The sequence below is a fragment of the Harpia harpyja genome, chromosome 1 (genome assembly GCF_026419915.1).
Source record: "Harpia harpyja isolate bHarHar1 chromosome 1, bHarHar1 primary haplotype, whole genome shotgun sequence".
NCBI lineage: Eukaryota > Metazoa > Chordata > Aves > Accipitriformes > Accipitridae > Harpia > Harpia harpyja.
In genome coordinates, this window is record NC_068940.1 from 90359495 (window position 1) to 90371675 (window position 12181).

General features: G+C 43.1%; 1 protein-coding gene across 4 annotated transcripts in view; it reads left to right on the top strand.

Moving 5' to 3' along the window:
• Positions 1 to 9590: 9590 nt before the first annotated feature.
• Positions 9591 to 12181, top strand: part of MYO3A (myosin IIIA) — a 124882-nt gene continuing 122291 nt past the window's right edge. For 2 of the 4 annotated variants that reach the window (XM_052804532.1, XM_052804542.1), the window contains exon 1: positions 9602 to 9769. The gene's annotated coding sequence lies outside the window, so the exon portion shown is untranslated. Of the gene's footprint in view, positions 9770 to 12181 lie in introns of all 4 variants that reach the window. The other 2 variants (XR_008237631.1, XM_052804548.1) reach the window with 2 other exon arrangements.

Sequence of the window (12181 nt, forward strand, 5' to 3'; positions counted from 1 at the left end):
TTCCCTCTGCGTCCTGTGGTGCCTGCTAAGTAAGGCAGTTGCCACAATCAAAGCTAGAACCTCAGGACACAAAACCATCTCCGGGAAAAAACAACCTCTTGTGCACTAGACAGGCCGATTGAGGATGGCAGTGCACACAGAATAGCAGCAGCAGCCCTGACCTCCACATGGCTTAGCAAAACAATCAAAAATTGCATTGTTGTCTCAATTGTGTGTGAAAGCAATGATTAACAAGTGTGTTTTAGCAAAAAGGGAAAAAGGAGACAGTGGCTTGTGCTGAGGATGTTCTCCACAGGAGACCGTGGCAGGCAACAACAGTGTAGGAAAACACCCTAATCCTGAGGCCAAGTGGCTGCAGCGGGGACACCAAATTTCCGTAGCTGTGAACAAGACCTATGGGCTACCCAGTCCAGCATGAGGTCTCCAGCAGTAAGCAATTTCAGCTCCATCAAAGAAGGAATTACAAAGTACAGGAAGCACTGTAACAGGCAAAGAGATAAGCCAACCTCATCCTAATTCTTAATTTGGGACTGGCTTGACATCTGAAATAAGAAATCATCTGGTCTTTCCAAATAGTGTGTTTGTGGGTTCACAATTGTGCAAGGACAGGTGAGGGAGGTGGAAATAGCATTAGTTATTATAAATGATTATATATAGTACATACAGCTTAGATGAAGAGAACATTATTATGGCTGCAAAGTCAAGAGCAGTCATTAGGACAGCCTGTGCTTGAGACTGCCCAGGAGTAAGGCCAGATCACATCTTCGTAAAAGCTGCTCTTCTCAGTGCCTAGCTTTGTAGTAGTGGGTGAAACAGCCTACCTCTACTTCCAGTAACACATTTCCACCCCCATTTTCTCATCCCTTAAGACACTGTGCTCTGGTGTGAAAACTAGTTCAAAGTCCAGTTCATACAGGACTCTGTAAGGGAAAGCCTGTCACCTACGTGATGCTCATAATTTAGGGTGGATTGAAGTTAAATTTCACTTGCATGAGCCATTCCTCAAAGACAGTTGAGCATTAGCAGCTGCAAAGGCTGCTGAGTGTGAGGAGCAGTTTATGCCACTCAAACTGTATCTTAGAACACCTTCATAAAGACCATTTTCATCTTCAAGGACTGAAAACTTCCACATGGTTAGATCCATTATGGCTCCTCTGCAGGTTTGCTTAGCAATCCTTCTTAAAAAGCAATTTTAAAAGGCAAACTAAAGATCTAATTCTGGCACTGAAGAGCAGCTAGACACAGTAACTGCTGGACCATTACACTAATTGCAACTTTAATGTTTTAAAGAACAGCCAGGTAAGTTTACCTCAGCTTTGCAAAGGTATATTATTTAACAAATACACACACTACAGTCTCCTTTTCTATCTAGATAATGTAAAGGAGAAAACAAGCTTTTTTTGACTGTTGGCTCTGAGGTTTTGAATGTTGGCTTTTTGATTTAATTTAAATCTTGTTTATTGAAACCTTCAGAGCTTATTCAGTAATTTTCTTTACTCCAGACAATTTACATTGCCACGTTGTTGTGACTTACAGATCATATTGAACCATGTCAGATACCATCTGAGGCGTAAGTGTATATGAGGAACAAAAACAGTACTACCTGATGTAGAACTTACATATAAACTTATAGAAAGCATTCTGTGACATCTATTTTAATTTTTTTAATGCCAAACATAACATAGCACAGATAAGACACATTGGAGAACTGGGACTCTAGTTAGAAAAATGTGGGGGGTTCTTAAGTTTATCTTGATTGTCTTATCAGTATTTTTGACAGAATACATTTCAGGCATCTTCTTAAATGTGGACCCTTGCTAACTATAGCAGCTTATATGAAATATGAAAGCCAGTCATTCTAGATAGCTTATATTAGACCTAAGAATCTATAAAATCAGTCCTTCACCATTGGACAGACTGGACACTGGCTACTTGTAGGTCTCAAAATCTAACATGAAATTAAAAACCATTCTAAATGAGGTATGTTTCTAATGGAAGTTTGTATCAATTGGTCTTGGCCCTAAAGAATTTTTTCCTGACAATAGCTGGGAAGCAAACATATTTTCTGATAAAGTTTGCAGCTAATGGGAGAAATTGGAAGAGTTAAAATAATGGAGAGAGATGGTCATGGATAGAGCAATTGGGACCATTTAGCACACCAGCTGCCATGATCAATATGCAATTAATACTTCCAGGAACACAGAATTCTTGATGTTTTAACAGCCTTTCATTGTTTTAAATTCTTTGCCTTGATTTGAAGGTATTCTGAGATGTATAATATACTGGTGCCTTTCATACTTCACTTCAGTGTTTAAATTACCCTCAGTGTTTAAACATCAGTGCTTTTATTTCAAAAAGTGCTTGTTACCTGGAAAAGTCCTAATGACAGTTTGGCTCTAAAGAAACCGCCACCACAGAAATGCTGGAAGTACTCTGCAGGAGTGGAGAAGAATTGCCTCCGTTCCTGCTAGCAGCTGAGATGACAAGACTGTCCCGTCATACAGAATGAAGTGTTGGAAATGCTACATAAGGTTAACTGGTAGAGCACTGGGACACAAGTACGGTAATAAAGACAGATAAGAGGCTAAAAATCAGGATGGCACACAGCTTCCCTCCTTCTTCTTCTTCTTTTTTTTTTAAAAATCTATAATTTTTCCAAAATAAGTATGTTTTTTCAAATGCGTTTCCAGTCAACCAGAAAAGAGGAGGAGGAGCAGTCGGGAAAAGAGCAAACTGCAGAGCAGGAAACCAGAGCTCAGCCTGTCTGTGTGCCACTCACATAACCAGGTATGGGCCCCTTCAAAATGTAATCCTGTTTGTGTCACTGTTTGCTATACTCCCTAACTGGATTAAAAAGAAAAAGAAGACGACAAATCCAAATCCTCCGAGGGCTATCTTTGGAACATCCTCAGAGATTAATGGCAGGCTCACAAATAGGAAACTGTTTATAAGATTCATTTGTGGCGTGCCTCTGGATTAGGAGGCTGAGGAATTCATAACAGTACCGGCAGAATAATGGAGAAAAACTTCAAAACAAACTTTTCAGATTCTCAGATTACGCTGTCATTCTTCATTTGGGGCTAGTGTGATACAACCAACCTGTATCTTTTTTGCCTGAAAGAAAAAGAGAATTTTCTAGGGTTTATTTATTTGTTTGATATTTTGCAACTGTTTGGGATTAATGAAGTGTGGATTTGTGAAGTGTGCGAAGTCTGGCAACGTGCTGTTTACCTCTGGCTCCAAGAGGAGGATGATCTAGACTGACAGGAGGCTCCTGCTATGTCTGAAACAGTGTAAAATAGGAAGAAAAAGAGCAGAACAAAGAATGCTTGAGACATTCTGTGTCCATTGGAAGTATTCTGTATATTATGTGATATTCCAAACTTGAAACTGTCCAAGAATAGTAATTTGAGTACTTCCAGCCTCAAATTTACAAACCTCACAACTCATATCCCTTCAAAATCATGGTACTGGCTTCAAAAAAATAAGGTATTAAAAAAAAAGGCATAGCAAAATAAAACTCATTAAATTTCTTAGGTTATTATTTTTCTCCATCTTGTTACTGAATATTTAGATTAAATTTTACAGTTCCTTACATATTATGAGGATTAGAAGCTTAATTTTTCCAAATGGTAACCTCAACCTCCAGTTAATCCACAGATTAAGGAGCTGGTGCCCTGTGACTCTTGCCAAGGCTACTGAAACTGATTCAGTCTTGAGAGAAGTTGGTCTTACATAAACCATAATGTCTCCAGTGCCTGAAATTTAACTTTGAAGAATTGTGATGGGTGTTTGTGGGAACTGTGAACATGGAGAATCTTCTGCACTAGCCAAGGCTGATTGATTGAAAAATCATGTCAGGTAGAAAAAAAGTGAGCAAGTGATTTGGAGACCTACTGGTCAGGCAGATCCCATGTGCTACTTTCTATACAGAAATGTGTGTGCTCTGGCTACTGATTAAGACTGATTCCCTCTCCTTTTCACTCATACAAAATATCATTTATCATTCCTGGCTGACACTTCCATTTGTGCACTGTGACCCCTTCAGAGGCAGAAGAAAAGACACACTTGCCTAACACTGAGCCTTCTTTTATCACCTGATATGAAAAGACTTCTATTTGCCCCATTAATAAACATGGTTAAATGGCAGCACCTGGAATGCAATGAACTCAAGAGACTGGATGCTAGATGTGGTACAGGTATATGTTATGTAGGAGCCTCTACACCGAACAGCTTCTGGGTTTTAGGTCTTATTTTAACTCAGGGTCTTACGGAAAGACCCTGGGTCTTATAGAATCTTATAGGAAGGTTCTGGTGGGTCTTTTTTTTTAGTTAAAGGTCTTTTCAACTCTCCTGTAAGTACATACCAGAACAGCACAGATAACTAGATGTATATACCAAACATCAATTTAACTGCTTGAATCATCAATGCATTGATGCTGCTTATACTTCATTAGTTCACAATCCTATTTATATAACAAAGTACATTTGTGTTTAGTAATGATAATGGTGATATTTGTTTAATGAGTTTTTTTCTTAAGGCCAGACTGCTGATTACCTAAACCTTCAGGGGCTATGGAGAAATACAGCTGTAAAGAAACAGACAGTTTATATGTTACATATTTTTATTCATTTGGAGTGTCCATAACATAGGCACTGCTACTCCAGGACATAAATGAGACCCCCCATACAACTGATTAAAAAATATTTTGCAAAAAAAATATAAAGTGCCAAACCTGAAATCTCTAAGCAGTTAGTAGGCAAACTGCTGTATTAACAAGATGACCCACATGACCAATATTACCATGTGACTGGTGTTTATTGCTTAATTTAGTTTTTTAAACTCACAATTTTCAAGCCAGCTTCATGACTCTGAGGGATCTGTTGTGCACACTTGGAAATGGCAGTACTACAACCCCAAATCTTTACCTGCACTTTTTCAAGATTGGCACTTTATGTTACAGCCCAGTATGCAGAAAGCAGCAATCCTCAGATGTCCTACCACCTTCTTACTAGTTCACATCACTGCACGTAAGCAAAATCCTTTAAGGTTATTTTGGTGATCAGTGCGTTCCAAGGAAGGGATAAGTGTACTCTCTAAGTAACTGCTGACACTAGAAGGCATTTTGTAGCATAGATCTTCTCTGCAGTTATCACTTGGCCCCTGACCTTCTCTCCTGTGATTTTTTAGAACTGTGGAAGGTTTTATATTCCAAATTTTCCAATACCTCTTTTCCTGATATTTTATTAAAAAAAAAAAATTAAGAGCATTTTTTTTAAATTCACTTTGAGACAAGTTCAAGTTGGATCTGACTTACGACTTGCTTAGATGGAAAACAATACCTACAAAACCCTAAAACTTTGCTACCTCAAACCCTGTGAAGTAAAAACAGCTGTGAAATTTCAACACAATGCTTTGCATATATTTGCTTGTATTTTTTTTTTTTTTCCCTACTGGGAATCAATCAACAAGTGTGAATTAGGCTATCACCATTTGAAGGGAATACTTCTGTGCTAGATGTGCAGCTCCTGGGCCTACTGACAAGGGCTGATACAGGGGAATTTTAGTGAAGAACTGTCAGTTTTCTAAATCATTCCTATTTTCCAGCAATTCCTGCTTTTTTATTACTATAACCCCCACCTGTGCTTATGGGCTTGTTGAGACTGTGGAGATAGTTTTGGAGTGGGAATTTTCAAAATTCTTTTGATTGCAGTTTTAATTGGATTCATTAATTACCACTGAGCTTTTAAATTATTTTCCTGTTTGTCAAGTGTTCTGTATCACACGTGCAGCTAAAAAAGCCTGAAAACCACATTCTGTAAATTCAAAGTAATACAAACATTTCTCCTTTAGGAACTGGGTTAGGTCACAGGACATGAAAGAGCTGTTGAATAGTCACAACTTTTCATCTGCACTGATCTGGGTTGGATGTGAAGGGTTTTGTATCCTATTAACAATCTCCTCAGCTAACCAGCCCCTTAAATGTGATTACAAGGATCATGCATCTAAGACCTTCAAAAGGGGTTACGGAGCTCTTTTGATCAACTAAAGAAAATATCTGGCAAAGCTCACAGTTGCTTCAGAGAAATGTATGTATTCAATAAATAACTCATGCTTTTGGGCATGCTTGGTAATTCATTATGGTGGATGGTATTTATGATCAAAGGAATAACAAGATAGCTGTAGACAAACTCTGTGGTGGTTTTCCTAGAGGATATTTACTCAGGTGTCACAGGAAGTATTGTTTCTCTGTAATAAACACCAAAAGGGGAGGAGTTCCTCATATTTGCTACAGGCTGTGCTCAGTTAAGCAGCCAGAGAGGTCAAAAAGCAGTTCCCCAGAGAGGTAAGTTCTTTAATTCTTATAGTGGTGGTCTCTCTTCTGCTAGTTAAACATGCTTGTTTATTTTCTTAAGTTACCATTTATATATCTGCTGATCTTTTTGTACATCACTTGTTATTTGCGTATGTACGTAATTAGCCAACAAAACATCTCCTCATGGGTAGAATACTATTAAAAGCTCAATTATAAAGAAAAGAAAATAGATGAAAAGAGGGAATGCATGCCTTAGGTCCCACAAGCCCCCTATGGCTGAGCTTTGCCCAGGATTCAGAGCACAGCAGCAGGCGGACCTCCTTTTGTAGGGTGGTCCGCAGCATCCAGCACAGCAGGATCCTGACTTTATTTGGATGTAGTAAGGATTTTCACAATACAGGAAATAGTTTATTAAATAAATTACAGTCTTAATTTGGTGCCTTACTTATGAGAGCACCTTTTTTTCTTTTTGTCATTAGAAGCTTCTAGGAATGTGAAAGTCTGAGTTTATCAGCTCTGAAGTAAAAGAGGTCCATTCTACTTATGTACGCTTCTGGTGCATTATATTACAATGAAGAGTAAGACTTATTCTCTAAGCAACTGTCTAGTGTCATCTAATGTTGAAGATGCTCTGAAAGGGTATCTGTTCATACTTCTTTCATATTTCTCACATAGTAATTTAAAAATAGTTTTCAGACTTACACCCACAATATTTCTAATGAAGTTAAAAACTATGTTGAAAGGCAAGGAGAGTCTGAAACCAATCTAATCGCAACCTGCTAAAAAGATAGTGTAGTATAGATGCTGTCTCGTGGCATTAAGCACAACTTAACTTCATACCAGGTTCTAGCTGGAGATGATCACACTTAATTTATCTTTTAATATGTATCTAGATATTGTCAATACATAATACTTGTCCTTAATTATTTCAAATTTATTTTGGGGGAGAGGGAGCCTATACCCACATTCACTCAGGAACTTTGAAATCTCACCTGGAAGGCTTCCTAGATAAAAGCAGAGCCATAAATTTTTGGGAAAGAGGGGCAAAGCCAAGGCATGTTGAGATGGAAAAAGAAGAACATGAAGGAGTGAAAATAAAGGGAAAGGAGAAATGTGGCTAGGCTGCATGACACTGCATGTCACTTAATCACTTCATGCCTAGGTTTTCCAACACAATCAGTGTCTATTTGACACAAAGATTGTCGTTCGCTAAGGGCTGAAACTCCCCGTTTGTTTGCACAGTGCCTACCTTCATAGGCCTCAGAGGATGGTTGTGACTTTTACTGGTTTAAACTAGGATCTTTCCTGCAGCAACGGACTGTCATTACTTACACATCATTCGGGATCATTTAAATGAAACAGATACTAGTTTGGGGGAGTTTTGCAGACCAGTTCACCTGAATAATTAATTAATGCAGAAGACCAAAGTGTGTACAATATTTCACTCCAAATGGACTCAGTTAGCTGAGTCGCATAACGGATTTTTGCCTTTGAGGACCCTTTGACAGAAGAAGGAGCAGTCACAGGGAATTTCAGGTCTTCAGAGCTGAGGGACAGTGACTTTGGTACACAGATACTGAGAAGCAGACAAGGTGGGCAGCAGTGGTTTTAAGACAGCACTGCTAGGAGTGGAAGGGGATGTGTGAACCAATCGCTGAAGTTATTGTCTTTTCTGGCTCCTAAGATTGTGCCTAATCACTTTTCAGCTCCTTGCTCCAGGCCTCCTTGCTGGGAGGAGAGGTATGAGCGTCTACTATCCCCTTTTTCTACCTGGGTTTCCACTGAGAGGCTTCTAGCCTTTTTTCATGGTGCACTCTGGTCAAGCTTCTGCATGATCAGAGGATTAGACTGTCATGCTTCTGCATGTGACCTGCCATCCAGCCACACACGGGGCCTAAAGGCAGTGGGTGCGAGGCACTCGTAAGCACAACTAAAATCAATGAGAGCTTTGCTCAGGGGGGAGGAAGCTTTGCACAAGTAGCAATTCAAGCTTAAAAGATATGGATGTTTTTACAGCTGAGGCCCTATTCTGCTAGTGTTTCCAACCCCAATTAGTAAAATGGGATTACAAAACTAGGGAGCTCATTTTGTGTTTTTATAGGGTCTCAACCAGGGGAGGAGGAATGGTTATGAAGGGACAGAGCAGCCAGCAATGAAAGGAGTTAATAGAGACTATATGGCACCTTAAACTTTCCCTCATAAATTCCTATGTGCATAATGCTGCGCACAGTCTAAAAATGCTAACAATTTTTATACAGTAAAGAAGTAGTGCTTTGCTGAAGGGAATTAAGGAAGTCTCTTGTCCTTACAAATATCTGGCTTGTGGCTGTTTAGCTTTGGGGTTTAAGAATATAGAAGTTTTTATTGATGATTTTCCCACAGTGAGGGATTTCATAAGGCTTCTTGTCCATGTGACTTCTGTGATATCTGGGATGGGATAAGCAGCCTTTCCCATCACGGATATATTCACATGGAAAGGCCATCCGTGAACTACCTAGCCTCTACTCTGCTTTTGTGAAAGACGTAGAACATAGCTCTGAAACAACTCCCCTACTGTCAGACCTGTCTGAAAACAAAAACCAGGTTCAAATTAGAAAAATGGAAGGAGACAAACTCAACACAACAGCAGAAGTCTCCAATGGAGGCACACGTTCCCCGGTGCTGATTAAGTTTGGCTGCTTCTTTGCAGTGGATGTGGCAGGGGTCCTCCAAAGGAAACCTAAGAAGCATAATTAAAGCCTGGCTCACACATCACATAGGAGCTGTATAAAATTAATCCATTTCCCAATTTTTGAGTACGTTGTCTTGCAACTTCACCCTGCTACCATGTATTATGCTTATGTTGTGCTGCCCGCCGTGTAGCCACCTCTCTGCAACGGGTAATAACGCGAGCTCTGTGCACACACCAGATCTCCATTATTTTTAGCGGACCAGGTAAGTCCATCAGGTTTACGCAGGGCAGCGCGGCCATCGGCAGCCCCAGGGCCGCGATTCGCAGCTCTCCTGTACTAGGTCAGCGGCCTCCCTGGACCCTCCGCGGCCGGCAGGTGCGACGCAATCTCCCGTGGGGTGGATCAGGCCCCGGGGGCTGTGACCCCGCTCCGGAGGCGGTCGGCCCGGGACCCCGGGTTGGCTGTGGCCCAGCCGGGCCGGCGCGGCTCGGCCGCACGCTCGGCAACCGCTCGCTTCCCCGCCGGGAGGGGAGGCCGGGCCGCCCCGGCGCCCCTCGCCGCGCCCTGCCCGGGGCGGGCCGAGCCCTCCCGGCTTTGCCGGCCCTTGCGGGGGATTAGCGGGGCAAACCGCTCATCCGCCGCTGACCCCGAGGCGGGACTGCGGACGGGCCGGGGCCGTCCGGAGGAGGAGGGCGAGTCCGAGGCACAGTCGCCGGAGGTGGCGCGGCCCCAGCCCCCTCGGCGGGGCTGGCTCTGCGGGGACCGGAGGTTTCGCTGCGGGTAATCCCCGGCCCGGGAGCGGCGGGCAGGACTGAAGCGGGGTGGGGGGGTCCCGGGACCGGTGACCGACTGCCGGCTCCGCCGCCAGTGTGTAACCCCCCCCGCCCTCGGCAGGGAGCCGCCGCGGCGGGATCCGCGCTGCCCGGCGGCCACGCCTCACCGAGGGGCTGCGGGGCGGCCCGGCCCCCCCGACATGGCGGCCCGGCCCCCGCAGGGTGGCGCGGCGGGCAGGACGGGCCGAGACGGCACCTCCCGCCGCCGGCGGCAGCCCCCGCGTCGGGACGGGCGCTCCAGGCAGCTGCGGAGCGGGCAGGCGTGGCCGGGGTGCGCGGCCTGCGAGCGGGGCTGCTCGGGGCCCGGCAGGTCCCGGCCCCGGGAGGCGTGTGGAGGGTGCGGGTTGGCACTGGCCCTGGCCTCGGCCCCTGGGCTCTCTCGTTCAGCCCCCCTGGTTGTTTCTACTTATGTGTTTGTTTGTTTATTTGTTTGTTTTCTGTGAGCGAGTTTCTGGGTAAGGAAGGTGTGGTGGAACCGGTCAGGGCGCTGGGGCTGGCAGCAGGCGCTCGCAGAGCAGAGCAAGCGCTGCCCGCCCTGCCGTGCAGTGTGACGCGCAGGCCTGCAGCGTGACCGTCGGCCTCGGCAAGACACGTGTGAAATCTTACTGGGCCCCAACGTACACTCATACCCCGAAATGTCTTGCCTGGTAGTGTTAAGTGCTAGCAAATTTGCCTGTTGTCTGTAATGCCTTCCTTATCTTGCTGTCAAATGACTTCATCGCCTTAATTTCAAGCCCTGCCAAAGCACATTGATACAGCTGCTAAATTAATTTTGAGTTGCCACTTTGCTGCTTTTAGAAGTTCTGAGAAATAGGGAGTGAGTGAGATCGCACCATATTGATTTTTATGGCCTCGTAAAGTTTTACGGTGTTAAAATAGGAAAATTAAGTGACGCTTTAGCTTTGAAAGCTAAGTTCTTTGCTAATATATTGATCTAGTGTGTAGTCATTGAAAAATTATTCTCATCGCTTGCAGTGCCTCTCTTCTGGGAGCCACAAAATGAGCTGGATATGATTCGGTTCATGGATTGCCAGTGTCAGTTCATTACTTCTGGTGGCACAAGGTCCAAATACAATTTGATAATGAACCATTCCCCCTTCCGTTATTAATCTTGTTTTCATGATTGTAATGCCCCTGCATAAATATTTTATGTTGGATGACAATTGCCACAAAAATCTTTAGCTTTCATTTGTTTTCAAAATATCAGAGCTTTTAGAACAATAATTAAACTTAGCATTTTGTTTTCCTGTTCTTTTCATACCCTCTTCCTATAACTAAAGGTTATATATAAAAAAATTGTGATCCTGTACTGAAGGATTGTCATCCAGTGGGTAGCCCCTATGCACGAGATTAGATTGAATGCTTACAGCCCTTGCTGATTCTTTAACCTGTTGCTTAAAAAACCCCCTCCACCGATGAAGTTTCCTGAGAACTGTAAACCTCAGCATGCAGTAGGACTTTTACTGTTGTGGGGCATGGCGGGGAATGGAAGAAAACCAAGGTGGAACCTAACACTGCTGCAGATCTCTTCCAGCTGTGCTCTCTGAGAACATTTAGAGAGTAAAGTGCTGGAGTCTCCCATGAGTGGGGCTGGTCAGTTCAATCTGCAGCAAGTAGAAATGTCAAGATCAGCTGAATAATAATCAGCAGATGAAATGTCAGTGTGGACACCCAATATGCATTTATCAGTAGAAGGAGATCAGGTACTGATACCACACAGTACTGTTTCTCTACTCCGTGTAGAAGTTTTGCAAAGGTCAAGGAGTCCAGAGGCATCAAGTTTCTCTGAAAGCTGTCTTGCTTGTTGGGAAAGTTGTTGCTGGATAACAGTCAGCAAAGAGGAAAAGTGTTTTTTAGAAACAGAAGCAGCAGTTACCCAGCCCTTCAGAGAGTGAACACTAAAAAGTACCCTCAAAAATAGATCAATTTTTTCCTTGACCAGCCCTAAGATTAACATATAGACTTTGAATTGTGCCCAGGAAATACATTGTCTGAGATTAAGCTAAATTTATCACCACTCCTTGCCTCCAAATGCTTTAAAGTAACCATTTATTTCTACATTTACATTAATTCAGGGTTCGGTTGTTGGGTTCAAAGTTTGCTTGGCAATGTCATTGCATGGTTCTTGCCTTTTCTGTGCATCATCAGACAATGTCCAAGCTGCCTCCCAGCTTTCAGGTGATGAGATGTGGCTGGCTTGCAGTTTCGCTGACTGTAGCATGGAGCCGATACTCATTTGTCAGTTGTCAAGCTATAACTCTTTGTTTCTAGCAGTTAAGTAGGATGGGATTCGTTTCACCTAACATGTCTACGTCTGAAGCTGTATAACTGGGTTCCTGTTGTAGTCAATGGAAACTTA